The sequence below is a fragment of the Sapajus apella genome, unplaced genomic scaffold, assembly GCF_009761245.1.
Source record: "Sapajus apella isolate SASKATOON/1434 unplaced genomic scaffold, GSC_monkey_1.0 scaffold17, whole genome shotgun sequence".
Lineage (NCBI taxonomy): Eukaryota > Metazoa > Chordata > Mammalia > Primates > Cebidae > Sapajus > Sapajus apella.
Genome location: NW_022436957.1, coordinates 7,628,130 through 7,646,340, shown reverse-complemented (window position 1 = coordinate 7,646,340; position 18,211 = coordinate 7,628,130). Strand labels below are relative to the sequence as shown.

Below are 18,211 nucleotides of genomic sequence, written 5' to 3'. Positions count from 1 at the left end.
AAATACATTAAATGATTATGTTGTTGAGCTCACTACAAATTAATGAGCAGATGTGAATTAGGATAAAATTTCTAATGGCGACATCAAACTCAGATTCAAAAAGTACTGTAGTCAAACAACTTAGTGGAAGCAAATATGGTACTATGTTTTCAAGTGGCTCCAGAAGAAGGAAAAATAAATGCCAATGTGCATGTGTGGCATGTGAAAAAAAACTATCATGAAATATGAAAGTGAAAAAGAGCAATTTTGTATAACAGTATAGTTTATATAACATGTAGTTTAAAATATACATATATAACTAAAATTTAAAATATCATAGGTAGACATTGGCTATTTCACCTCTTTCTTTAAATGTTGTATATTCAAGTTGAAAAAAGAAAAGTCATTTCCAACCTTCTCATTTAGGAAAATGATAGTTTGACTCATATTCAGGGTCCACTTATATTTCGACATATATTATACTTATATCTCCAGATCAAGACCTCCATTAGCCAATGCTGCCACTTACAGCATTCTTAAGCATTCTAAAATATGCTTCTATTTCTCTATTTCATCTTCTGTGTACCATAGGCAATGTCTCTTGGTTCTCCATTTTATAAGGGAAAGCAGTAATGTTCTCCCCTTCTCCTCGACCTCTTTTTCCCAGTCCTCACCAACCTGATTCCATCATAAAACTTGTCTGTGATTTGTCCAGCAAGGATCACAAACTGTTGGTCCCTAAGTGAAAGATGATATAGATATGTTTTGTTTGATTTAAATAGGAATTTATAAATTGAACGAGTTTCCCTATATTTTAAACAGAGATTTCATGTGTAACAAAGGTCCTATTTTCTTAATATTTCTATTGTGCTTTATTCTGTTGCTTTCTCAATGACATGACCTTCACCCTAGAATGCTCAGTCATCCAGCTGTCTGGAGAGGGGCCAGAATTTATTGCAGAGGAAATTCAAAGACAGAATCTAAGGAAATATTAATCTTCTGATCTTCGAAAATAGGCTTATGAAGCAGGACACTAATCCTCCAAAACTAGTGGTTATTCGCTTTTTTAAAATAATTTCAACTTTTATTTTAGATTCAGGGAGTACATGTGCAGGTTTGGGACTTGGGCATATAGAGCGATGGTGAGGTTTGGGATATAAACAATCCCGTCACCCAGATAGTGAGCATAGTATTCAACAGTTAGTTAAATTAGCTATTTTCTTGAAAGTAGATTTTTCTAGTTTACTTTATATCCCTCTTAGGCTTGCCAAAGGCCAAGCTTCAAGGACTCAGCCTCACAGATTTCTATGATAGCCTGACAATAGGTAATCAATTAGTTTATCTCTGCCAGCTGGACATATACTATGATAGTTGAAGGCCCCCTGTGCGGGTTAATTTTATGTGTCAACTTGACTGAGCCATGGGGTACCCAAATGTTTGGTCAAACAGTACTTTGGGTGTTTGTGGGAGGGTGTTTGTGGATTAGATTAACATTTAAATTGGTAGACTGAATAAAGTAGATTGTCCTTCACAATGTGGGTAAGCCTCAGCCAATCAGTTGAGGGCCTGAGCAGAACAAAAATGTTGGCCCTCCCGCTAGTAAGAGAGAACTCCTGCTTGGCTGCCTTCAAGTTGGGACACTGGCTTTTTCCTGCCTTCAGATTCCAACTGAGACATCAGCTCTTCATGTGGCTTGAGCCTGCTGGCTTTCAGATTAGACCTGCACCATCAGCAGCATTTCCAAAACTGTTAGCGGACTAACAGTTAAGCAAGATTGACTTTTAGGTGTTGCTGGTGTCTTGTTGTGTTTTTCCTCAAACCAGCAGCAGAAGAGATTGGAAGAAGGCCATAACTGCAGACTAAATAAAATAATGAGATTCTTTTCTTCATATCCATTCTGTGGTGTGAAAAAAAATTGCGACCTTACAATATGCATAAAGATCCAGCTTTCTGGTTCTCTTGAAATTTGCTGTCTCGGAATAGTGGGCTAGCAATCCTATAGAAGACACCCCTCTCAGTTCAGCAGCAGCAGCACTTGCCCACTTTCAATGGGGCACACACTTGCCAGTTTGGCAGGCCCACCTCCTTCCAAACTAGTATATCTCACTCAAAGTGTCTGTATAGTTCTGAATATATTGGAATTTGTGATTCCTGGTCAATGAGTCCATTGTAAAAGTTAAACAGCAATTAACAGTGTTTATATATTGTTCCAATTAGGAATATGTTTAGCTGCAAATAACAGATACCTAAATAGCAGTACCTTCAACAAATAAAGTTTTCCTTCTTCATACATCAAAAAGTCTGATGTGGGCAGTTGCTTGGATTGGATCAAAGTTTAATGATAAAAGATACAATGTTGCAGAGGCTACTAGCTGTCTCCCACATGTCAATTTTCTCTTTTTTTGTACTAGTTTAAACCTGAGATTATTTGAAGGGATAGTGCAACAAGCTACAAGCAAGATTTCTAGCCTTCCTTACAACTAGGAATATTTGAGATACTCCTGGACAATTTGTGGTTATAATAATCACAAAAGATGACTTCCAGGAAGGCAGTTTTAATGGAGATAACACAGTTGGCATATTTCTTCTTTTCTCTGCTCTATCCCTTCTTCATGTCTGATAATAAAAATGTGATAGCTTGAGTTTAGACAGCCATATTGCAAACAGGAAGATTAGGGTCATGTCCAAAAGGTCACAAAGCAGAAAGCCAAAAGGAGCATTGGTCCATTTACATCATGTCGCCATCAGAACAGTCCTGAACTACACACTCTGGACTTAAGAAAGCTATAAATTAAGCTACTCTCTTATAATTTTTTCATTACTAGCAATTAAATATAAATTTGATTGATATACTGCTGATACACCGTCCATGCATCTGTAGCTCTTTTGGCCTTTTCATTAAAGTTTTAAAACTTCTACTATTGGCCAGGAATGGTGGCTCATGCCTGTAATCCCAGCACTTAGAGAGGCAGAGGCAGTCGGATCACCTGAGATCAGGAGTTTGAGACCAGCCTGGCCAAAATGGTAAAACCCTGTCTCTACTAAAAATACAAGAAATTAGCTGGGCATGGTGGTGTGTGCCTGTAATCCCAGCTACTCAGGAGGCTGATACTCAGGAGGCTGCAACAGTAGAATCGCTTGAACCCGGGAGGTGGAGGTTGCAGTGAGCCAAGATCACGCTACTGCACTGCAGCCTTGGCAACAAGAGCACAACTGTTTCTCAAAGAAAAAAAATTAAAAATAAAAAAATAAGACTTCTACTACCTCGCTCATGGCAGGAATATGGAGAAAGGGGAATGGATCTGTCACAGGCACAGCTTTTTGATTCCCTTAAAGGCAGAGTAAGCACTGGGACATCATTCAGGCACTAAATGACTATCTTATCCAGTTGTGACTGGAAGTAAGAACGGACAAATTCTTCATTAAATATGGAGTACTACATATCCTCTTAGAAATCTTGCTACTTGGTGCAAATAAAGATGGCATTTATACAAAACAACCAGTGGAACTCAGAATATGCTAGTGATGCTCAGGTCTAGGTTCTTTCAGTCCCATGTCCCCAACTACCCTTTGCTGTGAAATCAGTTTTCTTATCTACTTCCATCCATTCAAACGAAAGCACATTACTCATTTGAACTAAACTAAACTAAATCACTCATTCGAACAGTGCACAGATGCATGAAGATCACATGGCTATGAGTATTCAATAAGTACATACTCACACTTATCCAAATGACTGAGGAAAAAAGAATTATACCATATATATGATATAAAAAATATATATATATATATAATTTATATATGGTATAATTTAGGTATAAAAGGTATAATTTACAAAATATATATCATATATAATTTATATGTATATTATATAAAAAACATACCTTTTATATATGTTATATATAAAATACATATATATTTCATTTCTATCTAAATAAAACACAAAAATTTTAAATTGCATGGCAAACTCAGCATGCCCCAGGAATTCACTCTTCTTGCAGGCCGAGTTTGCCACACACTGTCCAAAACATTTCATGACACTCCCACCTCATACCTTTCTCTCAGTCTTGTATGTACCTCTCTCAGTGTGTTTGCCTTTTTGGAATACACTTTGTTTTCTAATCTCTTTCCTCTTTGTCTGAGAACCTTCTGATGTCAACTGATCTTCTCCCTTTTGTTACAGACAGATCTAATTATTTAACACTGGATAAATAAATGTTCTATTAATACTGGTTGATTTGAATGAAGCTCTAGAAAGAATTTATCACACTTAGAAGAAGGCCTCTTGGTAAGATAAATCTTAAATTAACTGTACTTGCAATCTGCACAAGATGCCAAAAAGAGAAACCTATTAAAAAGTGCCCAAGTCTTTAAGAACTTGACTTTGATGACCTGCCTGTAAGGATGACTAAAGAGAATATGTAGTTCCCCTTGACAGGTATTTATTATTTATCCTTCCTGTCAGAAGTCATAGGTTTTGTTTATCCTTCCTGTTCAATCAGCATCAAGAAGCGTAATGATTGTTAAAGGTCCCTAATGTCTTTGCGCCCCCTCCTAGCCTCCTCCTTTAGGGCAGAGCAGATGAGCTCATTTGCAGAGAGGCTTGCCAGGCTTTGCATATGGTTTGTAATATAAATAGATCCCATCTTAGGCATATCAGCAAGATAGAAGAGGCTTGCCCTCCCCAAAGTCTGCTGAAATAGAAATTCTCACCTTAAAAAGTAGGCAAGCCACCTCTACTTTCTACTTCTCAGGGACTTTAAGAATGTGTTGTGTGAATATTTCAATCTTTGCCAAACTTAGATGAGTCCTGGACTATCCAAAAATAAAATATGCTAAAACTAAAAACTAAATGGCAGTCCTGTTTAATTTTAGACTTTCACCTACAATTGAACTTCGTGACTACATGCTTATTAAGAGTGATTTAGGTTCATGATCTGGATTATAATCTATTGCATTAGCTTAAACATATATTGATCAGGTTCTATTTTGTCTTTTATAAATAAAATCTAATAATTTGGCTTATTTATGATACAAGTCTCTATTAAAAATGAAAATGAATTCATGAGGTAAAGGTGACAATAAAACAAAATGATCCTGAGCTACACAACAGTCTTAGCTTTTATTTAAAATAGTTTAAGGCTCACAAGAAATTGTTCTATGTACCCTTCACCCAGCTTTCCTAAATGAGAACACCTTACATAACTATAGCACATTGTCAAAATGAGGAAACAGACATTGGTACATTAGTATTAACTCAAGTAATAATCTTGTTTGGATTTCACTCCTTTTCTGTGCTCTTTTGGTGCAAAGTGCAGTGTATATATTTCTATGAAATTTTATTACATGTCTAAATTTGTGCAACCACCACCACTATCAGGATACGTATTGTTACTATTTTTAAACATTTACAGAAGTCCAACTAAGTATTAAACACTGAAAAGCACTTCTACATAACCTTATAAGGTAACTTTATTATCCTCACTTTGATGTGAGAAGACTTAAAAGGAAAAAGCAGACATTTCCTTTTCTTTTGGTATATTATTATCATGTGACTAGGAGGCACACTTGTTTAATGACATTAATTTCAATATGAGGGATTAAATTTTTTAACCTTTATATTGAGCCTTAGTCAAGCCATAGCTCTTCAATTTTCAAATGTATAAAGAGAGAGTTCACACAATCCGTTTACTATTTTTTACTACAATTAGGCACGCGCACATGCGCGTGCATGCACACACACACACACACACACACACACACACACACACAGCACATCCTGCAGCTCAGGATGCTAAAAACCGCATCTCTCAAGTACTTTTGCTTTTCCTCAAAAACCATAGAAACTATTTCTATTCTTGTTTTTTTCCTTCACCCAGACCATAACAGTTTTATCCTCTGAGAGTTATTTCTAAAAATAAAATAAGAAAGAAGAAGAAACACGTAAGGGTCTCTATCTTTGGTTTCCCAATGTTATTTTTAACCACCTATTTTTTTTAACCATTCCCTACTAGAAAACACCCTGTCCATTGCATCACCCTAAGGTTCCATGCATTTAGAGCCTGGTTTACCCCATCCCTTTAACCTCTACTGGAAATCTCATCAACCAAATATTGTGGCGCTCACTGTGGCTCAGCCCTGATCTCTGGAGCATTGCGTCTTGCCCACCCTTCACCTCTGGCTTTCAACAAATGTTAAACCAAGTCTAGTCTAGATAGTTGGGACCCTGCATTTGAATTTTTCTACTTACTGACTATTCCTCCTTGGTCTCTTTTCCCATTTTCTCGTCCTCTTTCTGATTTCCAAAGTTGGAGTTGTAAAGGACCATTCTCAGCCTAAAACAGTGATTCTCAACCAAGGATAACTTTAACCCCAGGGGACATTTGTCAATGTCTGGAGATATTTGGGGTTGTCACAACTGAGGGGAATGTGCTGTCAATATTTAGAGGCTAGGGATGCTGCTCAACATCCTACAACGTACAGGAGAGTCCCTACGATGAAGAATTACCCCACCTCAAAGGTCAATAGCCAACCTGCCCTAAAAGATGCCATTATGTACCTAGATTCAGTCTACATGCTGACTCCCAAATTTCAATATCAAGTCCTGCCATCTCTCCGAATTCCAGATTTCTATATCCAACTGTTCCCACTTATGTCTATTATGTGCCCCAAATTTCACTGGCTCACAGTTAAACTCTTGATGTTACCCACACACCTGCTCTTTCCCCAGTCTTCCCCATACTGCTGATAGCGTCACCCCATTTGTCACCTTAGATTCAAATTGTGATTTTATGGAAATCATTTGGTACAGTCAAACTATGATTAAGATGAAAGAATAGTGGAGCTGTTAGGAACCTCATCTGGGAAAATGTTTAAGACATGCCTAATCCTATACATTTAATTTGATGGTAGAGCCAGAATAAGAACTATGGTCCCATAAGCATCAGCATATTTAGCTTGGCTCCCTTAGGTAAAATATGTAGCTCAGTTGCTTTCACTTCATTATTTTTGTAAGTTGTTAGAAAGGCAGATTTGTACAGTGCAACGATGAACAAACTATTGCCTGTGGGCCAAACCTGGGTTGCCACCTATTTTTATATGGCCTGTGAACAGAATGATTTTACCATTTTTATGTAGTTGAAAAGAAACCCAAGGAACAATAATAATTCATGACATGTGCAAATTATATTCAATTCTGATTTTAGTGTCTGTAAATAAAGCTTTATTGGAATATAGCCACATTCATTCATTTACAAATTGTCTATGGCTGCCTTTGTGAGTAGCTGCAAAACATACCGTATGGCTGGCAAAGCTGAAAATATCTATTATCTGGAAATGACAGGAGCTCAAATTTTAGAATTTAAAAAAGAAAAGAAAAGAAATATAGATTTCAGTTTTGTCTCAGCTGGCAGTGTGATCTTTGAGTATGATCCAATGTCTGTAAGCCTCAGGTTAAATGGGATAATGATACTTTCCTTGAATTGTAGGAGTGTTAGAAGTAATGCCTGTAAAGGTTTGAAATATAGTAGGAACTCAACTAATATTAGCAATAAATAATAATAATTATTATTATTAGCATAAACGTAGCCCTCAAAATGTCCCCTTGGTATGCTTTGAGAGTTCCCGTGACAAATGCCTTTTTCTAAAATCCAAACAAATATGTAACTTAAAATGAATGCCTTAGTCCCTTGCATCCATTAGTTAGGTGATGGCAGAACAGGTTTCTGTCACATTATGGATTGACAGCAAACTGGAGTGAAGTTAATATCTTTATAATTCACATGTCATCCCACCCAATAATGAATTCTCTCAGTAATTAGTTTCCTAGAAATTGTCTCCTGAGTGATAAAGGTAACAATATCTGAAACAGGAAACAGTCATGACCTATCCAGTCTCCTTTTCAACTTTCCTATGCCAGGAACATCAGAAAACAAGTTTAGTTAACAGAAAACAAGAACCAGAAATAAATGAGTAACTGGCACATAGAAACAATCAAGCAATCAGACCCAACTCTTTTAGATTTCCTAAAGGGCACTCACACTATCCATAGAAGCAGAGATTGGCCTTGATTTTTGATTGGCCTCCCCACAAACTTCCAGGCAATAAAGATAGGGGCATGTCTGACACTCACCTCATCAATGGCCTCCGTCAAGACCTTGACCTCTGCCCTGGCCAGCACCTCCAATTCTTCAGAAGATTCTGCCATCCCTGGTGGAGTCTCAGCCTCAGGCTTGCCTCCTAGCTTATATCTCATTCCCAGAGTGGAAAATAGGTCAACTCTAGCTCTTTTTCTTTGTGTGACCCCATCCTTTCCCCATCTTGCACACTGCCATTTTCTCCTGCTAAGGCAGTTTTTGCTGAGCAAAGAGTCACTTCCAGCCTCCTTATACTTCCTCTTCTTACTGAACTCCCCTTTCTATGGCACTTTCTGGGATGATCTACATCCCTCACGAGTGACAAGGCACACGGTGTCATCCTGCTAATTAACATATGGCCTAATTATGGCTGTGTTACACTTTAGAAGACAGATTTAAAGCCTGAAGTGACCTAAGTAATTAGAAGTGGTAGGCAGAAACAAATGAAAGCAGCAGCAATAAGGCTGGGGTGGGCCATGACTTGGCCATGTCCCACAAGGCTGAAAAGGTCCATAGGTCAGTGAAAAACAATCAGCCATGACTGAAATACATTGACACCTTGGGATCAGCTATAAGCTTTACAAGCTGTATTAAGAAGTGAGCATCAAATGTAGGACAAGATGGAATTTTTTTTCCTCTGTCCCATCTTCATTCTCTCCTCTACTACCCCTGGTGCTGAGGTGGTGCTTGGTAAGATAGATTAAAAAAAAATTTGAGAAATTCATGCCCACAAAGTTGAATTTTCATAAGGTGCTGCAGAAAAGACAGGGTGGGAGATAGGGGCCGGTAGCTTAGCTGATGTTCTGAAGCTGATACGTTCTAGGGTCACTTCTAGTGAGTTGTAGGAGCAGGATTAGGACAAAGACATGATGACTGTGTAGGTTTGCTTCTTAGTCCATTTTGTGCTGCCATAACAGAATACCTGAGACCGGGTAATTTATAATAAACAGAAATCTATTCTCACAGTTCTGAAGGCTGGAAAGTCCAACATCAAGGGACCAGCATATTTGACAAGGGCCTTCATGCTGCATCATCACATGGCAGATAAGCAAGAAAGGGTAGGAGAGAGAGAAAGAGGGGGCCAAAGTCATATGTTTGTAAGGAGCCCTCTACTACAATAATGAGCCCACTACTATATTAATGAGCCAGCTTCCAAAATAATGGCATTAATGCATTCCTGAGGGTGGTACCCCATAACTCAAACACCTCCCAGTAGGCCTTACCTAAGATCTCCGCATTGGGAATCAAGTTTCTATCATACCAACTTCAGGTAACATATTCAAACCACAGCAGTTGGGTACGCCTAGAAGTCAACCTTGAGTCAATAATGTAAGTATGGGTAGTTTCTATGGGAAACAATCTAAGAAACAATGGTAGATGAGAAAACAAGACAGGAAAAGGAAAAAAGGCAAGAGAATGTATGTTATCAAGGAAGTCAGTATTGAGGACAACTGGGACTCAATTCAGCTGGGGAACTATGAAACACAGAATAGAGTGGTGGTTGGCAAAGTTTTTCTGTAAAGAGTCACATAGCAAATATTTTAGGTTTTGCAGGCCATGCAGTCTCTGTCACAATGACTCAGTTCTGCCCTTGTAGAACAAAAGCACCCATAGATATAGTTATCCCTCAGTATCCTTGGAGGATTGGTTCCAGAACCACCATGGATACCCAAATCCATGGATGCTCAAGTCCCTGATATAAAATAGCACAATATTTGCACACTTTGTATACTTTAAATCATCCTCTTATATACTTTAAATCATCTCAAGATTATTTATAATATGTAATACAAATCCTATATAGTTGTTATATTTTACTTGCATTAATTTTTATTGTTATATTTTCATTATACCATTCTTTTTTATTATTTTCTTTTTTCACATATTTTCTGAAGTTGAATCCATGGATGCAGAACCCAAAGATATGGAGGGACAACCATAATACATAAATGAATGGGTGTAGCTGTGTTCCAATTAAACATTTACAAAACTAGGTAGCCAGTGCAAGGGCTATAGGCTGTCAATCCCTTGCTGTAGAATAATGTTTCCCAAACTCTTGTGGAGAAGAACAAATTTTTAAACGAAGTCCAAACCACAGCAAAAAAAGACTTTTACAAATACAACAAAAATTAATCACCAGAAAATGAAATTTTAAAAACAGACATACAAAATACAAGCGTTTTTATTATTAGATTCAAAAGACACAAAACAACTGTCCTATTGCTTGATTCTTTGCCTATATTAGCTATAATCCAGTTGACAACCCTGCAAGGAAGATGCTGTTGACCCAATTTTAAGGAGGCAACTGACCCTCAAGGAGGATGAGTGACTCATTCAAGGCCACACAGCTAGTAAGAAATAGAGCTGAGACTCCAACCCAGGATTGTCTGATTCCAGCACTCACACTCTCATATGCTATGTTGTTGGTGAAAAGCCTGTGAGACAAATCACTGTGATAAGTGCAATCTGGGCTGGGGAAGAAATAAGCAAAGAATCATAAAATGGAAAATGATCTACAGGGAAGGTAGCAGAGAAGTGCCCTAAATATGATTGAAGTCTTTGAAAAATGGGAATAGGAAAAGTGCAGTCATATGACTGGAGCCTTTTACAGTCAGGCTAAGAGTTTTGAAGGTGTTTCTCAAGGCAGTGGACACTAGGTACTCACTCTCAATGGGATTTTTCTAGGAGGTGGAAATAATTATTTAAAATTCATAGAAAAATCAATTAAGAAATTAAACAAATGAGGGTGCTATAGTTTGAATTTGTCCCCCAACAGTTAATGTGTTGAAAACTTTGTCCCTAATGCAATAATGTTGAGAGATAGGACCTTTGGGAGATGACTGAGTCATGAGGGCTCTTCCTTCATAAATGAATTAATCTGTATATGGGTTATTGAGGAAGTGGATAAGTTATCACAAGAGGAAGTCTGATAAAAATCAGATTGGTGAAGATGGCCAAATTGGAACAGCTCTGGATTGCAGCTCCCAGGGAAAATGCAGAGGGTGAGTGATCACCACATTTCCAACGAATTTTTACTGCCCACAGACCAGGAGATTCCCGGGCAGAAAAGCACAAGTCTCCAGCGCAGCTGTTTCAGCTGGCACAGCAGGTCTCCACACAAAAACTCGCAAAAATCCAGGCGCCATTTCAACAGGCGACTGGAATGCCTGGGAGACAGAGTTACTCGTTCAACTGAAAAAAAGGGGGTTGAAACAGGGAGCCAGGTGATCTGGCACGGCTGGTCCCACCCCCACAAAGACCAGCAATCTGAAATGCTCTGGATTGAGAGTTTCACAGTAAACACAGCTGGACCTGGGAAGGTCCAGCTCTGTGGGGGTAAGGGCAACCATCATTACTGACACAGTCCACCGCCACCGAGTCAGTCTGCCATTACTGAGGCAGTCCGCCATTACCGAGGCAATCCACCATTACTGAGGCAATCCGTCATTACACAGGCAGTCTGCCATTACAGAGACAGTCTGCCATTACTGAGGCATACTGCCATTACCAAGGAAATTCTAACTATACCCCTATAAACAAAACTGCAAGGAAGTTCCACAGCAGCTGGGCAGAGCCCACGGCAGCTCAGCAATGCCTCTGCTGGCAGACTACCTCCTCCCTGGGCAAGGCAACTCTGAAGAAAGGCAGCAGAATGACAGGAACTTATAAATAAAGCCCCACCTTCTTGGGACAGAGCACTTGGGAAAAAAGGCGGTTATGAGTTCCGCTGCAGCAGACTTAAACATACCTGCTCAGCAGCTCTGAACAGAACAATGGAGCTCACAGCTCAGCACTTGAGCTCCTATAAGGGACAGACTGTCTCCTCAAGCAGCTCCCCGACACCCCTATAACCAAAGAGACACCTCATAAAGGAGATCTCAGGCTGACATCAGGTGGGTATCCTTCTGGGACAAAGATAACAGAAGAAGAAACTGGCAGCAACCCTTATTGTGCTGTAGCTGCTGCAGGTGATCCCCAGGCAAGCAGGGTCTGGAGTGGACCTCCAGCAGTCCTACAGCAGGGAGGCCTGACTGCTAGAAGGAAAAGTAAGAAACAGAAAGAAATAACTTCATCAGCAACAAAAAGGATGTCTACTCAGAGATGCCACCTGAAAGTCACCAACCACAAAGACCACTGATAGATAAATCGACAAAGATGGGAAGAAACCAGAGCAAAAAGGATAAAAATACCCAAAACGAGAACGCCTATCTTCCTCCAGGGATCACAACTCCTCACCAGCAAGGGAACAAGGCTGGATGGAGAATGAGTCTGATTAATTGACAGAAACAGCCTTCAGAAGGTGGGTAATAACAAACTTCTCTGAGCTAAAAGATCACGTTCTAACCCAATGTAAAGAAACTAAGAACCTTGAAAAAAGGTTTGATGAAATGGTAACAAGAATAAACAGCATAGAGAGGAATATTAATGAATTGATGGAGCTGAAAAATACAACACGAGAACTTTGTGAAGCATATGCAAGTTTCAATAGCTGAATCGAACAAGCAGAAGAAAGGATATCAGAGATTGAAGATCAGCTCAATGAAATAAAATGAGCAGGCAAGATTAGAGAAAAAATAGTAAAAAGAAATAAACAAAGCCTCCATGAAATATTGCATTATGTGAAAAGATCTTATCTACATTTCATAGGTGTACCTGAATGTGGTGGAGAGAATGGATCCAAGCTGGAAAACACTCTTTAGGATATTACCCAGGAGAAATTCCCCAACCTAGCAAGGCAGACCAACATTCAAGTCCAGGAAATACAGAGAACAACACAAAGATATTCCTCAAGAAGAGCAACCCCAAGGCACATAGTCATCAGATTCACCACGGTTGAAATGAAAAAACAAATGCTTAGGGCAGCTAGAGCAAAAGGTTGGGTTGCCCACAAAAGGAAGCCCATCAGACTCACAGTGGATTTCTCAGCAGAAACCCTACAAGCCAGAAGAGAGTGGGGGCCAATATTCAACATCCTTAAAGAAAAGAACTTCCAACATAGAATATCATATCCAGCCAAACTAAGCTTCATAAGCAAAGGAGAAATAAAATCCTTTATGAACAAGCAATTGCTCAGAGATTTCATCACCACCAGGCCTGCTTTACAAGAGCTCCTGAAAGAAGCACTAAACATGAACAATGAGAACACACGGATACAGGGAGGGGAGTATCACGCACTGGGGTCTGTCAGGGGCAAATAAGGGAGGGACAGCAGGGGGTGGGGAGTAGGGGAGAGTAGCATGGGGAGAAATGCCAGATATAGGTGATGGGGACAAAGGCAGAAAATCACAATGCTGTATGTGTACCTATACAACAATCTTGCATGTTCTTCACATGTACCCCAAAACCTAAAATGCAATAAAAAAGCAGCACTAAACATAGAAAGGAACAACCAGTACCAGACACTCCAAAAACATACCAAATGGTAAAGAGAATCAACACAATGAAGAAACTGCATGAACTAATGGGCAAAACAACCAGCTAGCATGAGAACGGCAGGATCAAATTCACACATAACAATATTAACCTTAAATATAAATGGGCTAAATGCCCCAGTCAAAAGACACAGACTGGCAAATTGGATAAAAAGTCAAAACCCATCGCTGTGCCATATCCAGGAAACCCATCTCACATGCAAGGATACACATAGGCTCAAAATAAAGGGATGGAGAAATATCTACCAAGAAAATGGAGAGCAAAACAAAGCAGGAGTTACAATCCTAGTCTCTGATAAAATAGACTTTAAACCAACAAAGATCAAAAGAAACAAAGAAGGGCATTACATAATGATAAAAGGATCAATGCAACAAGAAGAGCTAACAATCCTAAATATATATGTACCCAATCCAGGAGCACCCAGATACATAAAGCAAGTTCTTAATAACCTAGAAAGAGGCTTAGACTCCCACACAATAATAGTGGGAGAGCTTAACACTCCACTGTCAATATTAGACAGATCAATGAGACAGAAAATTAAGAAGGATATCCAGGACTTGAACTCAGACCTGGAAAAAGCAAACCTAATAGGCATTTACAGAACTCTCCACCCCAAATTCACAGAATATACATTTTTCTCAGCACCACATCACACGTACTCTAAAAGTGACCACATAATTGGAAGTAAATCACTCCTCAGCAAATGCAAAAGAACGGAAATCATAACAGTCTCTCAGACCACAGTGCAATCAAATTGGAACTCAGAATTCAGAAACTAACTCAGAACCACAAAACTTCATGAAAACTGAATAACTGGCTCTTGAATGTTGACTGGATAAACAATGAAATGAAGGCAGAAATAAAGATGTTCTTCAAAACCAACGAGAACGAAGACACAACATACCAGAATCTATAGGACACATTTAAAGCAGTGTCTAGAAGAAAATTTATAGCAATAAATGCCCACATGAGAAGCAAGGAAAGATGTAAAATTGACACCCCATTGTCAAAATTGAAAGAGCTAGAGGAGCAAGATACAAGAACTCAAAAGCTGGCAGAAGACAAGAAATAACTAAGATCAAAGCAGAACTGAAAGAGATAGAGACACAACCCTTCAGAAAATCAATAAATCCAGGAGCTGGTTTTTGAAAAGATCAACAAAATAGACCACTAGTCAGATTAATAAAAAAAAGAAAAGATAGAATAATCAAATAGATGCAATAAAAATGATAAGGGGGATATCACCACCGATTCCACAGAAACACAAACCAGCATCAGAGATTACTACAAACAACTCTCTGCACATAAACCAGTAAACATGGAAGAAATGGACAAATTCCTGTAAACTTACACCCTCCCAAGCCTAAACCAGGAAGAAGTTGAAACCTTGAACAGACCAATAACAAGGGCTGAAGTTGAGGTAGCAATTAATATCTTACCAACCAAAAACAGCCCAAGTCCAGATGGGTTCACAGCCGAATTCTACCAGACATACAAAGAGGAGCTGGTATCACTCCTTCTGAAACTATTCCAAACAATCCAAAAAGAGGGAACCCTCCCCAAATCATTTTATGAGACCAGCATCATCCTGATACCAAAACCCGGCAGAGACTCAACATGAAAAAAAAAAAAAAAAAACTTCAGGCCAATATCCATGAGGAACATAGATGCAAAAATCTTCAATAAAATACTAGCAAACTGATTGCAACAGCACATCAAAAAGCTGATTCACCATGATCAAGTAGGCTTCATCCTGGGGATGCAAGGCTGGTTCAACATATGCAAGTCTGTAAAAGTAATTCACCACATAAACAGAACCAAAGACAAAAACCACATGATTATCTCAATAGATGCAGAGAAGGCCTTCGACAAAATTCAACAGCATTTTATGCTAAAAACTCTCAATAAACTAGGTATCGGTGGAACATATCTCAAAATAATAAAAGCTATTTATGACAAACCCAAGGCCAATATCATACTGATTTGGTAAATACTGGAAGCATTTCCTTTGAAATTTGGCACTAGATAAGGATGACCTCTCTCACCACTCCTATTCAATATATTATTGGAAGTTCTAGCCAGAGGCATCAGGCAAGAAAAAGAAATAAAGGGTATTCAGTTAGGAAAGGAGGAAGTCAAACTGTCTCTATTTGCAGATGACATGATTGTATATTCAAGAGACCCTATCATCTTAGCCCCAAATCTCCTTAAACTGATAAGCAACTTCAGAAAAGTCTCAGGATACAAAATCAATGCGCAAAAATTGCAAGCATTCCTATACACCAATAACAGACTTAAAGAGAGCCAAATCAAGAATGAACTGCCATTCACAAGTGCTACAAAGAGAATAAAATACCTAGGAATACAACTAACAAAGAATGTAAAGGACCTTTTCAAGGAGAACTACAAACTACTGCTCAAGGAAATAAGAGAGGATACAAACAGATGGAGAAACATTCCATGCTCATAGTTAGGAAGAATCAATATCATGAAAATGGCCACACTGCCCAAAGTAATTTATAGATTCAACACTATCCCCATCAAGCTACCAATGACCTTCTTCACAGAACTGGAAAAAAACACATTAAACTTCATACGGAACCAAAAGAGAGCCCGCATAGCCAAGTCCATTCTAAGCAAAAAGAACAAAGCTGGAGGCATCACACTACCGGACTTCAAGCTATACTACCAGGCTACAGTAATCAAAACAGCATGGTACTGGTACCAAAACAGAGATATAGACCAATGGAACACAACAGAGGCCTCGGAGGTAACACAACATATCTACGACCATCTGATCTTTGACAAACCTGACAAAAACAAGCAATGGGGAAAGGATTCCCTGTTTAATAAATGGTGTTGAGAAAACTGGCTAGCCATGTGCAGAAAGCAGAAATTGGACCCCTTCCTGACACACTAAAATTAACTCCAGATGAATTAAAGACTTAAACATATGACCTAACACCATAAAAACCCTAGAAAAATATCTAGGCAAAACCATTCAGGATATAGGCATAGGCAAGGACTTCATAACTAAACACCAAAAGAATTGGCAACAAAAGCCAAAATAGACAAATGGGGTCTAATTAAACTCCAGAGCTTCTGCACAGCAAAAGAAACAATCATTAGAGTGAACCAGCAATCAACAGAATGGGAAAAAATTTTTGCAATCTACCCATCTGACAAAGGACTTATATCCAAAATCTACAAAGAACTAAAACAGATTTACAAGAAAAAAACAACCCATTCAAAAGTGGGAAAAGGATATGAACAGACACTTTTCAAATGAAGACATATATGAGGCCAACAAACATATGAAAAAATGCTCATCATCACTGGTCATTAGAGAAATGCAGATCAAAACTACATTGAGATACCATCTCACAACCAGTTAGAATGGCGATCTTTAAAATATCTGGAGACAACAGATGCTGGAGAGGATGTGGAGAAATAGAAACACTTTTACACTGTTGGTGGGAGTGTAAATTAGTTCAACCATTGTGGAAGACGGTGTGGCAATTACTCAAGGACCTGGAAATAGAAATTCCATTTGACCCAGGAATCCCATTACTGGGTATATATCCAAAGGATTATAAATCGTTCTATTATAAGGACATGCACACGTATGTTCATTGCAGCACAGTTTGCAATAGCAAAGACTTGGAACCAACCCAAATGCCCATCGATGATAGACTGGACAGGGAAAATGTGGCACATATACACCATGGAATACTATACAGCCATAAAAAAAAAAACATGAGTTCATGTCCTTTGTAGGGACATGGATGAATCTGGAAACCATCATTCTCAGCAAACTGAAACAAGAACAGAAAATCAAACACCGTGTTTTCACTCATAGGCAGGTATTGAACAATGAGAACACATGGGCACAGGGAGGGAAGCATCACACACTGGGGTCTATTGGGGGGACTACGGGAGGGACAGTGGGAGGTAGGGAGTTGGGGAGGGTTAACATGGGGAGAAATGCCAGATATAGGTGATGGGGATGGAGGCAGTAAACCACATTGCCATGTATTTACCTATGCAATAATCCTGCATGTTCTTTACATGTATCCCAGAACCTAAAATGCAATAAAATATATACATATACATATATATATGTATATATATATGTATATATATATAATCAGATTATCTTTCATGAGCCCCTTTGCTATGTGATACCCTATACCACCTCTGGACTCTGCAAAGAGTCCCCACCAATAAGAAGGCCCTCACCAGATTCATCCCCCTTGACTTTGGGATTCACTGCCTCCAGAAGTATCAGACATAAGTTTTTATCCTTTATAAATTACCCAGTCTTTCATGCTCTGTTATAACAACAGAAAATGGACTAAGACAGAGGAAGAAGACTAGTCCTCACAGGAATTTATATGTATTATAAGGCAACAGGCTTAAGAACAGACAGAAATCACTTCAAATAAAAGAATCAGTAGCCAAGAAAATTAGTTTCCTTTGTATAAAATTGAATATTTAATAAATAAAGCATTTATCAAACAACAGAAAAGAAAAAAAATCATTCAGCCTATGAAGTTAAAGAGATTAAGAAAAAAGTACTCCCATTATGTCACATATCAAGGTACATTCCAAGTGGCCTTTTTTTTTTTTTTTTTTTTTTTGAGACAGAGTCTTGCTCTGTCACC

At 38.6% G+C, this 18,211-nt stretch overlaps 1 protein-coding gene across 2 annotated transcripts in view; it reads right to left on the bottom strand.

The window, feature by feature from the left end:
• FRMPD4 (FERM and PDZ domain containing 4) overlaps positions 1-8,417 on the bottom strand; it is an 895,030-nt gene extending 886,613 nt beyond the window's left edge. For both annotated transcript variants that reach the window (XM_032285792.1, XM_032285788.1), the window contains exon 1: positions 8,111-8,417. The gene's annotated coding sequence lies outside the window, so the exon portion shown is untranslated. The remainder of the gene's footprint in view (positions 1-8,110) is intronic.
• Positions 8,418-18,211: the final 9,794 nt, after the last annotated feature.